Raw genomic sequence first — 19181 nt, 5'->3', positions numbered from 1 at the left:
TGCTGGCTTCCAGGAGATACGGAAAGACCAAGGCGACAACATAATTGGTAGTGTTTAGATGACATTAAAAAGCGTACATGAGCAACATGGATGTTCACAAAAATCTATTCTCTATTCACCGATGACAGATAAATACTGTAAGTAAACTTGATAAATCCAGCTTACATTCGTTGGATGTTAAGCTATTCTGAAGGGCCATTCTCCAGTTATACTCGAATTTGTCAGCGTACTAAATAGTGACGCAACAAATTTTCCTTGTGTTCGAGGACTAGTGCTATAAAATTCTGTTTTTAACTATGTACCTTGTGTGAAAGGACTTACTGCTGTATATTTGCGTGTTTCGATACGTCGACCGTGTTTGATCATCAACAGGATAAACAACCAGGACTCCACAGTGCTGTACTTGATTTAGTGCTTTGGGTTCGAATGCCTTTACAGTTTGATGTTAAAACTCAACCACGACGTAACTTGATTTCGTTACGTAACCGATGCAATACCAGACCCGAGAGTCGCGTTAAATTCCCCAAGCATGTCCTACAGTACACAAATGATTTGTGGAGGACAGACTTTAGAGGTGATGGGAAGTGGACTTTGTTTACCGTTTGGTAGGTACTTAGCTGTATATGTTCTGATTTGTGGCCTTTACGAACGCCAGCGGGAGTAGCAAAATCTATCTGGAGCAACTTGATTACCTGTAAGGTCATTCGGTAGAAATCCTTCTGACATCCACAGGGGTATGTCGATGGCTCAGCTGTGATCTTAAACAAGCAAACATCATTTGAATGACTGCAAAGTACATAAAGTGAATAGAATAAGAACATTATCAAACTTCTTTTACAGAGCTGGCAGATGTCTGATAAGAGGGTGTGACATGAATGTGGAACTAGAAGAGCGAGGTGAACTAGGCCTAGATCGAGTCCGCTAATAGGAATAGCCAGCGGGCGTGGCACGGTACCCAGTCCGGGCGTGGCCTCCTGAGCTCAGCCAAACGCACGTGTTCACTAACGGTGTCCACCTGCCTATACTGAGGAGCGTGCGCTTTCTACCACACTCAGTTCGTAATGATTTCATTTACCGAGAGATTACAGAAAAACTTTAAAAGATAGAAACAAACTGAGCATGTCACTGGATAGAGGAAGGTTCAAAGTTTTGACACAGCTGTGCTGTTGTTTGTTTGCAGAAATATGGCAACTACACCACAAGAGAAATCATTTTGTGAGCTGGTATTTGCGTGAAATCTGTCCATTGTTCAAGTGCGACGTGCATTGCGCCGTCTATTCAGCAAGAAACCTTATTTGCACAAGTAGATGTGTGACTGACATACAAAATTTTTGGAAGTTGGTTTCAAACAGAAAGGGAAGAGCACTGGCCGGTCACGCACATCTGATGAAAATGCCGAGCTTATCTGAGCTGCGTTAATACGAAGCCCTTGGAAGTCTGCAAGACTGGGAGGCGAGAAACTTCAACTTCCTAAAACAACGGTGTGGCGTGTTCTGAAACGGCGGCTGCATATGAAGCTTTACAAGTTGCAGTACAGCAGCAACTGCGTCCCTGCGACCATAAAAGAAGATACGAATTTTACGTTTAGATTCTCTAGGATATTGCAAAGGACACTTTTTCCGAACCACTCATATTTTCGAATGGCTCGACCTTCCATCTATCGGGTAAAGTAAACATTAGACTTTCCGAAACTGAATGTGTTTTATGCCGTTTCTGTTTACAAAGTTTATGGAAACTGTGACGGAGTTTCACACCTGAACATGCTGCAAAACTGGTTGTTTCCTCATCTTCACAAAGATTCCAACGATCCACCTCGTTTGCACGTTGAGGTGCGGCGTTATCTTAACGACACAGTCCCAAAACTTTGGTTTGGAAGAGGTGGACAACATGCCCTTGTTCATTGCTTTGGCCTCCGAGTTCACCAGACCTCACACCCTGCGATTTTGTTCTGCGGGGGTACCTACGGCACGTACTCATCAAGACACGAGAAATCGAATTGTTGAAGCTGTCGATTCAATAAAAATGGATCTATTGATTCGTGTGTGTAATGAAATGAACTACCGTTTCGATGTTTCTCAGGTGCTCATGTTAAGTGTATAGAGTAGTATCTGTGCTAACATAAAACTTTGAACCTTCCTCTATCCAGTGACATACCCGGTATGTTTCTCTCTTTCATAGCTTCTCTGGAATGAACACTTGAAATCAGTTCTTTCTGTTTGAATCATCCTGTATTTGTGAGGCTACTACGGTGTTAGTACGTTGCTACTATGACACTACTTCTAACCAAATAAACTACCAGGAAGCAAAGTAAAAAATCATAAATATTTGCAAAACGTGAATAAGCTTAACACAAATAAAAAAGTTTGATACTGGAGGCAGCAATACGCGTAGAATTAAACGGCGATCACAATGGATATGATTTACTGTTTCTCGCACAGTGGCACATTGCCTGTGAAATATGAATGTGTCTCCTGGATAAAGATGCCTTGATGTTTGCGTGTAGTGTGTAACGCCAGGCGTTATGTTTGCATTGATTTACATGACCGTGGAATGAACTATTGGGGCAAGTGGCGGAAAGGTACTGCAACGGACCTAGGTATCAAAAGTGAGCAAAGTAATTGGAAGAGCGGTTAAACGGAATGGACAGCGTCTTGAAACGAGAATATAAGATGGATACCAACAAAAGGAAAACAGGGATAACGGACATAGTCGAATTAAATTAGGTGACGTTGAGGGAATTAGACTAGGAAACGAGACTTTTAAAGCAGCAGGTGAGTTTGGTGTTTGGACAGAAAAGTAATTGATAATGGTTGAAATAGTGGTTATAAGATGTAGAAAGCCAATAGCAAGAAACGAGTTTCCACAGAAGAGAAATTTTTTAACATCCAATGTAGGTTTCAGTGTTACAAAGTCTTTTCTGAAGCTATTTGCGTGAAGTGTAGTCGTGTATGGAAGTGGAACTATGACAATAAACAGTAAAGACAACAAGAGAATAGAAGCTAGAGAAGAATGCTGAAAATTAGATGGGTAGATCACTGGGGGGATAAGAAATTTGTGGCAGAACTTGACTAAAAGAAGGGATCAGTTGATAGGACACCTTTTAAGACGTCAAGGTATCGCCAATTTAGGACTGAAGAGAAGTGTGGGGGCTAAGAATGGTAGAGTGAGTCCGAGAGATGAATACATTATGCAGATTCACAAGCATATGGGTTGCAATAGCTACTCGGGGATGAAGAGGCTTTCACAGAACAGAGTAGCATGGAGAGTGTATCAAAATAGTAGTTGGACTGAAGAGCACACCAACAACAACAACAAGCAATTTCAACCAATATCCTACACTACCTGCTTTAAAATGTCTCATCATCGCGTGCCGTTGCGGTTCTTATTCTCCACACTTTCAAGTTTTCGAGGATTCTTTGCCAAATGTTCAAGTAGCCTACTCCCTATTCTAGAAACTGTTATTCTAATCTTACCATGCACTGTTCCTTTCACATTATTTTTCTTTCGAATTACCCTTAACACTAAAACATTACGATTAGCTTTATTTCTTCATTGTTAATTTGTACATTTTTCTTTTCCATGCGTTCATTGTACCTCATTTTAGTCTTATTTCAATAAATTTTGGGGCTTGCTTTTGAATTTTCTCTACGAAACACTTCCATTCGTTGTTGAAGTTTAACTGAAGTTAAACAGTATAATTTTATCAGAAATTCGAATCGGTAATTCCTTGACAGCCTATTTTAACTAATTTGTAAACATACCCACGCTGAGGTGATATTTTTGTTGGACTCTTCAGTGAAATATACGTTGTGGCAACCTGAATCTGTGTATCTAACCAAGATTCGAACTGAAACACCTGTATTTAGTAGACAGTGTGTTACCAGTTGCACCGTCCGAGAATGCTTTTCTTAGCTTCCTTCCAATCTCCACAGACGCTTTCTTGAGGCACTGTTGGAGTGACGCTAGTAAGAGAAAAGATACGGCGGAGACCAACGAAAGCACAGAAACATCTGGTTCAAAATGGCTCTGAGCACTATTGGACTTAACTTGTAAGGTCATCTGTCCCCTAGAACTTAGAACTACTTAAACCTAACTAACCTAAGGACGTCACACACATCCATGCCCGAGGCAGGATTCGAACCTGCGACCGTAGGGGTCGCTCGGTTGCAGACTATAGCGCCTAGAACCGCTCGGCCACTCCGGCCGGCACAACATCTGGAATGAGGTCATGTCACACGGTAGTACAGCAAGACTGGAAACTTAGGATGATTTGGGGATGGACCTGTGATTTGTTCAATTCTTCAGTCGCACCGCTATGCATGCCTGGGCCAAGCTATTGATAACACATTCCCTAGAAACACAGGCATAAGGGTGCGAATCCCGATCTGTACGAAGAATTAACTTGTCGCTTATTGTTCGTAATCGTATTGTTGTTTGTAGGTCGTATTAATGATGATTGATTTCAGCTGGAGGGAAGAGGAGAGACTGTAACCGATTATTGCTTTAGGTCCCACTTTCTGTTTTTTTTTTTAAAGTCAAGTAACTAAAATATAGTGTTGGATTAATATTTTTCTTTCACGTTATTGTCAACTACTCGTATCATTTCTTTTCCCTGTTAGGGTATATCATCTCGTCGGCATCTCAGCCATCAGAGACCACAAACGCGGAAGGAAAAAAGATGATGAAGAAAATGGCAGTGGCATTTTGAAATAAAAAATCACGGCAGTCGCCTTAATCCAGCTAGGGAAGCCACAGGGAAATAATCTCTGCACTGAAATTTGAACCTCACTCCAGAATGTGCGTCAAGTCTCTTAACTAATTCTTGGACCATCTCTGTCGGCTCAGGTCTTTCCTCAGTGTTTTGTGAAGTAAGACCATGCTACACTAATGTTGATGTTTGGTCAAATTGCTTGAAGTCCAAACTCCCTTTGTCGTCCAGTTTATTTGAAATTTTAACTCAATTCGTTCAAAAAATTATTTTCGTCTGTTTAGCCTATACTGATGTCAAATGGTGATTTGTCCACGGACAACTGAAACTTAGTCAATGAATTTGATTATACTCAGTGGGTCGAATGGCTCCTGAACAGAAACGGAATGCACTTTTATGTTTTCCACAGGCACGTAATGTTTGTCACAGCCGTCAGTTTCTTTACAACGATAAGATTCTTGCCATGTAAGTTCGTCTGATGCAACGGATTCAGGGCGTTAATCACTTCCTCTATGCTTGATAGTCATGCGTTTGTTTCTCTTTTCCAAACTATTTTGAAGTTCATTTCACGTACAGTGTGGAACATTTGGATGATATCCTGAAATCGTAAGACCAGAGGCAGATATCGCGAACACGAATCCTCAGCTGCTTAGACGAAGATGCTAATCTGTTAGCGAAAGACTGGTAGGAGCTGAACAAGTATTTGTGTTTGAACACTGGTTAACACCCGCGTCCGCAGCCAGACGTTACGTAGCGGTGTCCTTCGATGCAGAGGTTTCCAGGTGTGAAATTTACGTCAGCATGTCAATCCTAAGGGCTCGGCTTCGATTCCCGCCTTGGTCGGAGGTTTTTCTCCGCACAAGGACTGAGTGTTGTGTTGCCCTTATCATCATCATTTCATCCCCCATCGACGCGCAAGTCGCCGAAGTGGGGTCAAATCGAGACTTGCACCCGGCGAACGGTCTACCCGACGGGAGGCCCTAGTCACACGACATTTTTTTGGTTCATCTTCTGAGAGAAATAGAGCCAAGATTCTGCATATTATGGATTCTAGAAGTCTTTGGTGAGTTTCCGGAGGTATGTGGTACCAGATGTCTACGTGCAGGTCACGGAATTCCTGAATGGTTTGTGTAAACAGAGCAGACGTGTGTCATCGGGGAAAATGAGGCGAAGCTGGTGGCCAACACATGAACATTAGTTCACTGTGACGCTTATAAAGCCACTCCAATACGATTCTGGTCTTGTGAGACAGCAAGTTATCCTGTCAGAAGATTCCAACTCCGTCGGGGAAGACAGCAAATGTGAAAGGATACACGTGAACCATAATAATGTTGGCGTAGTCTACAACTGTCAAGGTGCCTTCGATTGCTGTTACAAGTCCCATGAAAGCATAGGTGAATGTCCCCCTCAGTACGATACCCCTACCAGACTGCTTCCGTGGCACGCTGTATAGTTTCACCAGCATTTAGTTTAGATGTCGGTGTATCCGGACACGCCCATCGTTCGGAAATAACAAGAGAAATGCACATCCGACCAGTCGATAGGCTACCATTGATCCACAGTCCTACCTCGACGATCCTGTACCCACTGAAATTGTAAGTGGATATGTCTGGGTTCAACTTGGGAGACATCGACTGGTTAGGAGACCCATGTTCAACATCGGGCTCTGAAACACCTATGCCTCCACCAGCATTGTACTGTGACGTCAGATCTGTCACACATCACTGCCTGTCCTTTACAGAGAAGGCAAGATTCCGACGTCTGCATTCGGTGACGAGTAAAGGACAAAAAAAAAAAAAAAAAAAAAAAAAAATGGTTCAAATGGCTCTGGGCACTATGGGACTTAACATCTATGGTCATCAGTCCCCTAGAACTTAGAACTACTTAAACCTAACTAACCTAAGGACATCACACAACACCCAGTCATCACGAGGCAGAGAAAATCCCTGACCTCGCCGGGAATCGAACCTGGGAACCCTGGCGCGGGAAGCGAGAACGCTACCGCACGACCACGAGCTGCGGACAGTAAAGGACATCCGACACCTTGTTGACTACTTTTGGTTCCACCATACTTCAACGACAATCCATACATATTCATGACAGTAGCACACGAACGGCCGAAATGCTCGTTCCCAGGCGCCGTGTCATAACAATCTGCCCTTTGTCTTGTGGATTTCTTCATTTTCGTCCCGTATCGTCGCCAGAGTGATAATCCATTCGTGCCTGCTCTGCATATACACTTTCCTTCAAACGTCAGGTGACCAAAACGCCGAACTGTGGCACACAATCTTGCGCTGGCCAGTAGTTATAAAGATACGAAATGGATTCGCATTTCACGAATCCGGATTGATGCCGGCTGTTTGCGAAATATGAAGATTTGTGTCATACGGGGACTCCAAGTGGGATTTCCCGCTTGTCGAGAGCGGTCACATTAACCACTTTACCTATCCGAGCACGCCTTCAAGACCGATCTAAACTTCCATATGTCACGGAGTCCACAGTCCTTACTTTCGCACATTTTGTGTTTCCCACACAGGGACTTCCATCCAGATTCGCGAACTGCGACTTCATTTTATAATAATTGCCACAGGTGTAATCGTCAGAACAGGAGACATGCATGCATGTTTGATGAACATTGTAGTATGAAAATACAGACACTTATAAACACAGATGTTGTAATCATTAATAGTGATCATAATGTTCTTTGCTCGTCAGCGTAGGTACAGTAGAGAAGGTAATCATTACTAACACAGGTGGAAAGGTGGTATATACATTGCCTTGACATTAACCACAGATATGAGTCGACCATCTTAACTACAAAGAATGGGGCACTTGGCAATTTACAGGGATTTCCGATGTTACACAAATCGAATAACTTGGTTTGTATTCGTGTTACTCTTCTTTGGAGCTGATATCACTGAAAAGATGCTCTGAACGGCAACCCATAACGTACAAATACTAACAGAAACGTTCTACGGACGACGACAAACGTGTCAAGGCCGTGGCGGAACCCTGATGGTCGGTGAATGTCCGGGTCGCCAGCGGCGTGAATGCCAGGTCGCAGACGTTCGGCTGACGTTGAATCACAACCAACAGTTTCAGGAGCAACGAGAAGACCAGCAGCGATGAACACAACTACACTGTGATGGTTGTTATTCTCGTTTATGTAACAGCTGTGACACAGTCATTAATTGAAAAAGCGCGCGTCACAACAGAAATACCACGAATGCAGACAGTAAAAGATTCTTACATACTTCCAAAATGTCCTTTTTTTTCATTGCCTACCAAAATGGGCAGACGGGGCAGTTGTAGAATGCATGGTTCTTGTCAATTAATCGAACTGACAGTGGAGAAACCAAATTCCCATTGGGCAGATTTAACATTAATAACGGTAAAGTGTTGATGGTGACATAAAATAGATGGATATTCCGGCGCGAAGGGTATTTCGTCCCTCTGAGCGTTTCCAGGACATGGCGGCAGGCAGTGGTATGTAGCCACATAGCTAGTTTGCTATGTGCAAACATCAGTCTACAATCAATGTTATTAAGCTGGTTGCATTTTATTTTTGTCTCTGTGCTTCCAAGATGATTTCTTGTTTTACTTTTGGTGTCCCCCTGTACTAAGATGGGTAGGAAACAATGTTAACTAAGTATACTAGCGTGTACGTAGTTATGTCTAGATCACGTACTATAAATTTAAACCAATATTTCCATTTCTTTTTATACGGCACAACATTTTCCTTCACATCGCCGATCGGGTATTATGATCAGAGTAGTAGGAGCCATGCGAATAGGTCTTTTTTTGTTTTGTTTTTAGTATCTGATGCCTATGTTTACGTAGAAATCAGAATTAAAAGGTAGCTCGAAAAGATCTGAAGAGAACCTTTCGAGATATTTTAGAACATAAAATCTTGATTATGGCTGACGCAGAGAGGCAAAATATACCTAAAACTATATCCTATATGAGAATTGCTAATTTAAGCATCAGATCTCTGATTGGTAAATCAACGAAAATTTCGAGCAAAATCATGAAAAGAATTGGTAAAACACAAGAAAAATTAGGAAGCATATCTAATGCCACTAGCACGGAAAGAAAGTGTTAAGCTCGTATATGATCTTACGTATTGGCGTTATTACACAGCTTTGACAAGAGAAAGAAGTTGACTGTAACACAATTTTACGTAGTATTGGTGAGGAGACACCATACAAAAACAAACTACTAGTTTAAGGGATCCTGTAGTGTTTAGAGCAGGCCGGAGTGGCCGAGAGGTTCTAGGCGCTACAGTCTGGAACCGCGCGACCGCTACGGTCGCAGGTTCGAATCCTGCCTCGGGCATGGATGTGTGTGATGTCCTTAGGTTAGTTAGGTTTAAGTAGTTCTACGTTCTAGGGGACTGATGACCTCAGAAGTCCCATAGTGCTCAGAGCCATTTGAACCATTTTTAGTGTTTAGCAAACATCAAGTAGATAGATTTTGCATTCAAGACAACAAATCCAAAGAAGAAAAGAAACCGTTCTACTTTACGCTGCACTGGAATCTGAAACTAGTTGATAAGAAGGGTTGTATTGTTTTCTATCGAAGGAAGGTGATTCATTAGAATTATTTCGGGGAGGCGACAATTAAAAATTCCCGTTCGCAATGCAGATTTAAAGTTTTCCGTGATTTCCATAAATCTCCTAAACTGAATGCCGGTAAGGTTACTTCGAAAGGGCGTCTTCGATTTTCTTTACCATACTTCCTCAACTCAAGCTTTGCCCTAATGAGCTAGTGGTCGACGGGACGTTAAACCCTAATAAAGATCGTTTTCAGTTCAGAAATCCGTGGAAAATCTTCAGTGGCTGAATTAGATTCAAATAAGAAGTCCGTGGGTATTTCATTGCTTTCGTCAACCTATGTGAGGGGACAACATTTGTATAAATCTCTCACCAGAAGACAATTAATACCTTACTGCTTTTATTGTGCGCTGTATCAAGTGGCCAGAAATAAATGAGCACTAAGCTAGAGCTAACTGAAAGTGCTGCAAATCATTCTTCTCTTAATGCATGCTTTTATTTCTTTATTTGTACATCTAACACTACAAGCCACATTGTGGTGTCTGGTGGTGAGGGTAAAGGATAAAGCTATCATATTAAAATAGGTCACTTTTTAATTCGATCTTACCCTTTTTTAATGAAGTATTTTTCGTAAGGTGACACATCTCCTGTCCTGCGAATGTGGAATTTTCTAAAACGGGTCAACGAGCTCAACGAGGGAGTCATTCAGTGTTCAATGATTTTTAGCGTGGTGCAACGGGTCCGTATGGATAACGCTGACAAGATCACAGTTGCTGGTTACCTATCTGTTTAATATAGATCGTATTTAAATTTGCTAATGAAGAGGTACAATTTTACACAGTAAGTCAAATTCTAATGTTATAAACTGTGTACGTGACCTGTGTCACACTGTAACCACCCGATATTTCAGAACGAGTGCACGTAGTGGCATACAGACAACTTCACACATAAATTTAAGTCTTTACGATCATTCTCCTCTGTGACACTCCCGAAAAATAATGCGAGGAAAAAAGTTTATAGCTTATTATACGTTCAATTTTAATGCAGTAAACTGCAACATAAGGGATGACGTTTTAATTTATTACTTCTTTTCTACCAACTCTATTATCAACATATTTTTCAGACACTATCCGTTCAAATGGTTCAAATGGCTCTGAGCACTGTGGGACTTAACTTCTGAGGTCATCAGTCCCTTGAACGTAGAACTACTTAAACCTAACTAACCTAAGGACTTCACACACATCCATGCCCGAGGCAGGATTCGAACCTGCGATCGTAGCGGTCGCGCGGTTCCAGACTTAAGCACCTAGAACCACTCGGCCACCACGGCCGGCTGACACTATCCGTGTACACCACTGAATACACATGCATATTCATCAGGAGATATCATGTAATAAATAGTGAGATACATGAAAAATGCGATTTTTGTTAAAACTAAGATCAAATGTTCGATTCTTTAAATCAGGGTTATTTTTTGATACAGGACATATTTTACAATGATGTTACGATTGTGTTCAGTGCCATGACCTCGACACTTACGTCTGATATTTGGTAAAATTTGAGTGTATATCGTTGGTTTCTCATATACCCATAGCTTCACCTCATTTTAGGAAGAACAAGTGAAAAAAAAGGAAACTATTTTGTATGGTCACTTGCTAAAATCGTCATAAAATTCAATAACTGATTTTCTCCGTTCCCTAGACAACACTTAATAACCGACTGTAGTTCTACCATGCACCACTTGAAACAAGAAAATAGGATAATGAACATTATGCACTTCCCACGAAATAAGATTCATTGTCTTGGCCTGTGCAGATATTACTGCGGACTTTTCTACGCAGATGATTTGTTTCTGACTTATACTCTATCCATCCGCTGGAACCCGAACCTGCACACGCACTGCGACTGTACAGCGTCGACTGTCGCGGATACGCGATTTGGGTTTTGAGAATGATCATCTATGCTACTGTGGTACACCTTAATGCATACAAGATGCTGCTTCATTTCCGAATGACAAAAATTTTCAAATACCTTACAGTAACATCTTGTAGTAGAAAGCTAGTAGTTGATTGGTGTCCTTGAAATCATGAACGCCATAGGGGGATATATATCTACACTTGGTGACTTGTGCTGTTGTGGTTATAATCATAACGATCAGACTTCGAACCCAGTATCACCACCAACAAATATTCAAAATTAGTGATGTGAAATCTTATTGCGAAGACTAGGACGTGCGTGAACGATTTTTTAATTCATTGGGCGTCATGCATGTGCGTAGATAGAAATTTCTGCGTATAGTAAAGATAAAGCTACGTAAAAGAAAAAGAGAAAAAAGTACAGCTAGACGTACATATATAAACACATACCGCGCAAGCCACCGTATGGTGCACGGCGCTAGGTACCACGAACCACTACTAGTCAATTCCTTTCCCGTACAACTTGCAGGTGGAGCGACGGACAAAACTACTGTCTGTATGCGTCCTTGCGAGCCTAATTTCTCTTCTCTTCAGAGCTCTTACGCGCAGTGTTCATCGACAGCTGTGGAATCGTTCTGCAGTCAGCTGTAAATGCCTTTTATCTAAACTTTCTCAATAGTGTTTCGTGAGAAAAAGTCGTCTTCCTGCAGGGGTTCCCATTTGAGTTCACGAAGCATCTCTGTAACACCAGTGAGTTGATCTAATCTATAGATAACAAAATAAGGCTGCCAGCCTCTGAATTGTTTCGATGCGTTCGTCTGATCCTACTTGGTGGTGACCCCAAACTCTCGAACAGTACTCGCACAAGGGCTCTATACGTGATTTGCAGATGATCAATATTTTCCTAAAACTCTGCCATCCACTCGCCTTCCATACTAATAGCCTTAGTACTCGTTACATTCATATCACTTTGCAACTTTGGGTCTAGGTACTTAATCGGTTTGACTTTGTCAAGCAGCACATCAATAATACTGCATTCAAACATTGTAAGGGTGCTCCTCCCACTTATCTGCATTAACTTACATTTTCCTACATTTAGAACAAGCTGCCATTCATCACACCAAATAGAAATTCTGTCGAAGTCATCCTGTATCCTCATCCTACTACAGTCATGCAAAGACTACTATTACTCAAAGAGAAAAAAGTGGAAAAAAGATAAATGGAAATGTTTCTTCATCTAATTCGTTAGTACAATTTTCTGTTTTATGTTTTCACTAATCTTGTGTATAAGTAATGCTCATGGATTCTTCTGTATAATGCCTAAATGTCATTTGTTAAGTTCTTAGCATATTGGGCGCCCAAGTCACGCATATATTAAAAGAAAATTCCATACTCCACCTTGGCTGTCTTACGATCACGGCCATTTATTTCTCACGATCAGCTGATTTCGAGGATGTAACATTTTCAGATGCTTTCTTACGCCTCGTAACGTTACACAGTCAGCCTTTAAGGGTGTGTGCAATGTACGGCTGTATATGTTCTGATGAAAATGGCACATCGCCGAAGTGAATGAAAAATTTTCTTTGTCTGATGACAAATTATGACGGCCGGAACTTGTTAGAAGTTTAGTAGTTTTTCACACCATCTCATGGTAGAACAAGATGATTTTCGATAGGTATCGACAAGTTCCCCGACTATACCTACAGAAACTACTTTGTAGCAGATACACAATATAGCAATATTGAAGTCTGGATATGAGAAGTCACAATCACTAATGCATCATCTGATGGCGTTCTTGGTTTTCAGCGTGAGATTACAATTCTTTTAAGTAATATCCTGAATAATTATGTTTAGTACTTGTGATTTAAGTGACCTCCTCCTTCTTTACAGGAACAACGCATGGCAATAACCGGCCGCTGACGAAGACTGAGAATCGTAACAGCGGTCTTTAAAGGTAAGTGAGCCCAGTCTTGTCGTATTATCGAGTCGTACTCACGAAGCTCGTGAGCAGCATCATCACCTTATTAAAAATATGACTCTCTAGGCTGAGCACTATAGACGTGTCCTCATGCGCTGCAAGCACTTACATTATGGCCATGAAAAGATACGGAGCAGTTATTAGGCGTGCTTTACGCGCCGCGTGAGTTGAATGTTCTGCAAGTGGGCACGTAAAGTACAAAATGAAGGGCCCTTAGAGTTGTAGAAAACGAAGCGTGTGGCAAACGTCTACCAGGAAAAAGCGGACTGTCACTTGGACGTTGTAAGAAGTTAAGAAATAGCTAATTAGGTAACAGTAAGGAAATACAGGAAGTTTCTGGAGTAAAAGTAAAAATGTTAAGAGGTGGTGGTAGAGACTAATTTAACATAATGTATGTCAAATTTTTGTTTATTACGGAGATAAATCTGTTGGAATTTAACCTAAAGAAATAGAATATATTAAGGAAAGGCAAGTATTCAAAGTTCATTTACATAAAGCCTGCCTACGACTTCACTGCGCTCTTTCGAGTTTTGCTGACAATACGAAATGTTGCTCTTCTGAGTCCGTCTTGCCGTTCTGTAATGAGGACAGCTTTAGTCATTATTAGAAAGATCAGTTCTCCTATTTTCAATTTCTTTACGGACAGCCTTTCAGCCGACCTGCACGCATAAGTCATTTCTCTTCCAACATATGCCGCATTGTGTGGCAGATTCCATTGTTTTAGTACTGATTTGATATCCTTGAAATCAGATAAACGCGCCAACTGCACTTTTATTCATTTTAATTGCAGCTTAAAAGAAAACTAAAAGTGTGCTGAAGCGTTTATCCGACAGGAAAAAAAAAAAAAATCCAAACCATGGTGGCCACAGCTTCCCCCGTCGGAGGTTTGAGTCCTCTCTCGGGCATGTGTGTATGTGTGTGTGTGTGTGTGTGTGTGTGTGTGTGTGTGTGTTGTCCTTAGTGTAATTTACGATAGATTAAGTAGGGTGTAAGCCTAGGGACCGATGACCTCAGCCGTTTGGTTCCATAGACCCTACCACAAATTTCCAATTTTCCATTGTGGCCAAAAAACGTAACGTGACCATTTTCGCCGATCAGTGTTAGATTTAGGTAATACCTGACAACTAGAATGTACAGAGGCCCCTTCACGTTGAAAGAACATTCTTATAGCTGAAGAAGACTCTTCCTATAACGCTGAATTTTTGTTTTCGAGACAGTCAAGATGAGGGGCGATATAAGACGATCCGGTAACAGAACAGGTCCAATCAACAGATGGTCTGTAAGAGTTCAGAAATTAATTTATGGACAATCAAATACAAGTTATCAACTTGTACTTAAAATGAACCTTACATTCCATGAGTAAACCAACATAACTGATGCACGAACCGGTGAAATGGAAACATATCTTTGCAGCTACGTCTGTTTATAATCAGTAAAAAGTTGGACACACAAGTAAATTTTATTCGAATTAGCCCGTACTACCATCTAAAATATTTGCTAATACTCCTGAAACACCTGTGTACTATCTCACTCATCTGTCAATGAATTCGTCATTAGAAATATCTGCAGTTTATTGAACAGTAATCTTTTTGCTGATATGTATTCGCAACTGTTTCACAAACTCGATCAACTATTTGCTTTTCGTGACTACGGACAACTTTCAGATAGGCTCACTGGGGAGATATGCGATAGTATTTACGCGTCGAGAGCTGGAAAATAGTGTTTTTCCCAAGAAGCTGGTCGTAAGAATCTGTAAACATAATATGGAAGTCAGAACGAAGTCGTTGACGGATCACAAGTCTGTTTATATTTTGACCCGATTTCGTAGGAATCGTTTCTGTCATTTGTTGACGATTGCCTAAAACAGGTACTTTTACATCTCTTTCCTCAAAAAGTTGATCATAGGTGTTGGTAAAGCAGTAATTCCTTCGTGGAAAGTGTGAGGAATCCGTTAAACTTCGGTTACACGATATATCAGTCTAATCTAAAAGCTGTAAGTTCAACTAAATACCTAGGTATTACAGTTACGAACAACTTAAATTGGAAGGAACACATTGAAAATGTTGTATGGAAGGCTAACCAAAGACTGCGTTTTGGTGGCAGGACACAGAAAATGTAACAGATCTACTAAGGAGACTGCCTACACTACGCTTGTCCGTCCTCTTTTAGAATACTGCTGCGCGGTGTGGGATCCTTATCGGAGAGGACTGACGGAGTACATCGAAAAAGTTCAAAGAAGGGCAGCACGTTTTGTATTATCGCGAAATATGGGAGAGAGTGTCACAGAAATGATACAGGATTTGGGCTGGAAATCATTAAAAGAAAGTTTTTCGTTGCGACGGAATCTTCTCAGGAAATTCCAATCACCAACTTTCTCCTCCGAATGCGAAAATATTTTGTTGACACCTACCTAGATAGGGAGGAACGATCATCACGATAAAATAAGGGAAATCAGAGCTCGTACGGAAAGACAGAGGTGTTCATTCTTTCCGCGCGCTATACGAGATTGGAATAATAGATAATTGTGAAGGGAGTTGGATGAACCCTCTGCCAGGCACTTAAATGTGACTTGCAGAGTATCCATGTAGATGTAGATGTAGATGTAGCTCATGGAAAACATAAAATCTGGCTGTCTGGATGATGTTTTTTGAACTTCCACACTTTCGGATACAAGTTCAGTATCTTACGGCTGTCTGAGGTTTTGCGACGCTGTGTCATGGATGATAGAAATGGATACATTACTGTGGTCATTAGAGGAAAAAAAGTTCTTCCAGCAGATAAAATAACTGCGGGAAATTCTGATTTCATAATGTTTTTGAATGTCTAGTAAAACAAGAAAAGATTGTAAGTCATGGTTCGTCTCCTTCCTGTATAAATAAACGAATTCGAAAATCGTAATCAGAACAAAAACCATTGGACAGCTTGTGGGTAATTTATTGATCCTATTTTCCATATTTTTTTCACTATAGACTATTTTACCTCTGCAAATTTCAGGAAATTGATGGTTAAAATGTGTTTTCGCTGAATAAAGAGGCCATAGACGAAAAACGTTTCAGAGTTGGAGAAATGACATTTCTTAAAAGACAGTGGGGAAATACTGATGAAAGTTTACTGAGCTGAAAGGCGTCAGTAATGAGAAAGAATAACTCGTCAATTTTAATTTGGTCTGTTTACAATCCTTCACGATTGAGTCATGTTCAGCGTGGGCGGTGGTTGACTCTCCCTCAACCCAACGCCCCAGCCGATCTGCTGTTAACGTCGTGTTCACGACTTGACCTGAATCGGCCGAGCAGCGGGCCTGAGATGAGAACGAAATTGATGTAAGGCGGCATCTGTGGCACGCTCGACTATTGCTGGAGCAGCATTACGGATCCTTCGTGAGCAGCTACGTCGTGAAACAGTTTACGGCACTGCGCAACAAAACACGTCTGAAGTGGCGGGCTAGGGAGCCACACCAAGGAGCGCCGTTGGCCAGGGGCGCTTCTCGTTGCCATATTGGCTCATCACCAATTTCAGCTGCCTTCTTATGTTGTCGTCGTGCGATGGCCTTAACCGCTGAATCGCAACCAAAGAGCTCGAGTGGGGAACCTGTTCCCTCCGAACGGAACGTAGTACCTCAGCGAATGAGGTATCAGGACAAACTGGCCTTACCTGATCTGGTGGCTAACCAGGGCGATATAACCACCCAACATAACACAGGACGTTTGTGACAACTACTCAACGAGTAAGCACAAAATTATACAGGACACTAGAAGGGTAAAGGGAAGAGATGCCAAAGGGCATCATTATCTAGTTTTCGATTAGTATCAGTGCCAATTACACATTTTGATTAATACATGTCTGAACATCTGTAACTTATCAGCTGCTGTTTAAGTGTGAAGGCGACTTTCGAATTTATATTAATGATATCATTGTCTATGTATATTTTGAAGGCTACTTTGTATTTTGGTAGTTTTATTTATTTTCTTCTTTCATTTTTATGATGCCTTTGTCAATATACAGGATGGTCCATTGATAGTGACCGGGCCAAATATCTCACGGAATAAGCATCAAACGAAAAATACAAAGAACGAAACTCGTCTAGCTTGAAGGGGGAAACCAGATGGCGCTATAGTTGGCCCGTTACATGGCGCTGCCATAGGTCAAACGGATATCAACTGCGTTTTTTATAATAGGAACCCCGATTTTTATTACATATTAATGTAGTACGTAAAGAAATATAAATTAGTTGGACCACTTCTCTCGCTTTGTGACAGATGGCGCTGTAATAGTCACAAACGTTTAAGTACGTGGTATCACGTAACATTCCGCCAGTGCAGACGGTATTTGCTTCATGATACATTACCCGTGTTAAAATTGACCGTTTACCAATTGTGGAGCCTTTTATATACGGCGGACATGCCGCCGCCGTCACCCCCCGTCCACCTTCTCCAGTTTGCCGCTGACACCGCCTTCCTTGCCCTTGACCCCACCCTGCAGCGCTCCCAACACCTTCTCCAATCCCATCTTGACCGGTTCACCGCTTGGTGCAACCAGTGGTTGCTCAAGGTCAATCCCTCCAAAACCCAGGCGATCATTGTAGGCAAAACCACCCCTTCCTTCCGCCACCTTGATTTCTATCTCACCATCTATGACCGTCCTATCGCCCTCACCCCCACCCTTAAGTACCTTGGCGTCACCCTCGACAGTCGCCTCTCCTGGACCCCCCCATCTCCAGACAATCCAAGCCAAGGCACGCTCCCGACTCTGTCTCCTCAAGCTCCTTTCTGGCCGTACGTGGGGTCTGGACCCACCATACTCCACACCTATAAATCCCTTATCCGCCCTATCCTTTGTTACGCCCATCCGGTCTGTATCTCCCCCCCCCCCCTACCGTTTTTAAATCACTTCAAATCCTTGAATGCCATGCTCTCCGCCTCGCCTATCGCATCTGTCTCCCGTCCCCCACGCGGATCCTGTATGATCTCATTCCGTTCCCCACCTCCTCCTTTTCCCTTTTCCTTGAAAGGATACGGATCCTGTACACCTCCCGCAAGCTCGATCCTCCTCACCCGCTTGTCTCGCCCATCCTCTCCCACCCCTGCCCACTGCTGTGCCTGTATTCCCACGTCCCACCTGGTCTCCATCTCTCCACCCTCCTTACCCTCTCCCAAGGTGGCTTCCACCAGCTCCCTCTCCCTGATGATGCCCTCCTCCTCTCCATCTACCCCTCCTACCAACTTTGTTCCTCCCACCCTCTTCCTGTGTTTGCTCCTTTGGGCACCCTCCCTCCCTTCTCTCCCTCTTCCCTCCATCCTCCATTTCTCCCCACTCCTCCTCCGGGCTTCCCCTCACCTGTCCCTCCCCTCCTCCCCCCATCTCCTCAGCCATTGTCATCCTTGTTCTCCCCTCTCCCCCACCTCACCCTTCTTCCCCTCTTGGCAGGTCACCGGACTCGCACACGCTAAGTGGACATTCGCGCGCCGGGGATCATCGCCATCAGTGTCTCGTGTGTGCCGTCGTGTTTAGTGTTCAGTGTTCACCGTCACACTCCATCGTTCACCAGTGCCATCGACATCTTCAGTGTTTGTGCTTCGTGTCAACAGTTTGTAGTGTGGATTGTCATCGAGTGTGAACGGCTTCATGTTTTTTTATGTTCATATGTCTACTGCTTTTTCCCCGCCGTTTTGTTCCAACTCATGTGTCTTCTCTGTTTTTATCATTGTACTATCTTTGGCTGAAGAGCGGCGTATTGTGCTGCTGCCAGCCTACCTGTTCTATGGGTTTGAAAATAACAATAAAGGAAAAAAAATTGCGGAAAAGGTCGATATCGTATTGATGTATGGCTATTGTATTGAAAATGCCCAACTGGCGTGTGCTATGTATGCTGCTCGGTATCCTCGACGACATATTCCAAGTATCCGGACCGTTCGCCGGATCGTTACGTTATTTAAGGAAACGGGAAGTATTCAGCTACATGTGAAACATCAACCACGACCTGAAACAAATGATGATGCCCAAGTAGGTGTTTTAGCTGCTGTCGCGGC

The 19181-nt window shown here is 42.4% G+C and overlaps 1 protein-coding gene across 1 annotated transcript in view; it reads left to right on the top strand.

Annotated features, from left to right (window-relative positions):
• The window catches only part of LOC126203159 (glucose dehydrogenase [FAD, quinone]), a 509426-nt gene that overhangs the window by 216979 nt on the left and 273266 nt on the right, over nt 1–19181 (top strand). Inside the window, exon 3 of the mRNA XM_049937401.1 lies at nt 13068–13131. The gene's annotated coding sequence lies outside the window, so the exon portion shown is untranslated. The remainder of the gene's footprint in view (nt 1–13067; nt 13132–19181) is intronic.

Source organism: Schistocerca nitens, chromosome 9 (genome assembly GCF_023898315.1).
Source record: "Schistocerca nitens isolate TAMUIC-IGC-003100 chromosome 9, iqSchNite1.1, whole genome shotgun sequence".
In the NCBI taxonomy this organism is placed as follows: Eukaryota; Metazoa; Arthropoda; class Insecta; order Orthoptera; family Acrididae; genus Schistocerca; species Schistocerca nitens.
Note: the sequence above shows the minus strand (reverse complement) of the source record. Positions and strands in the feature narration are given on the sequence as shown.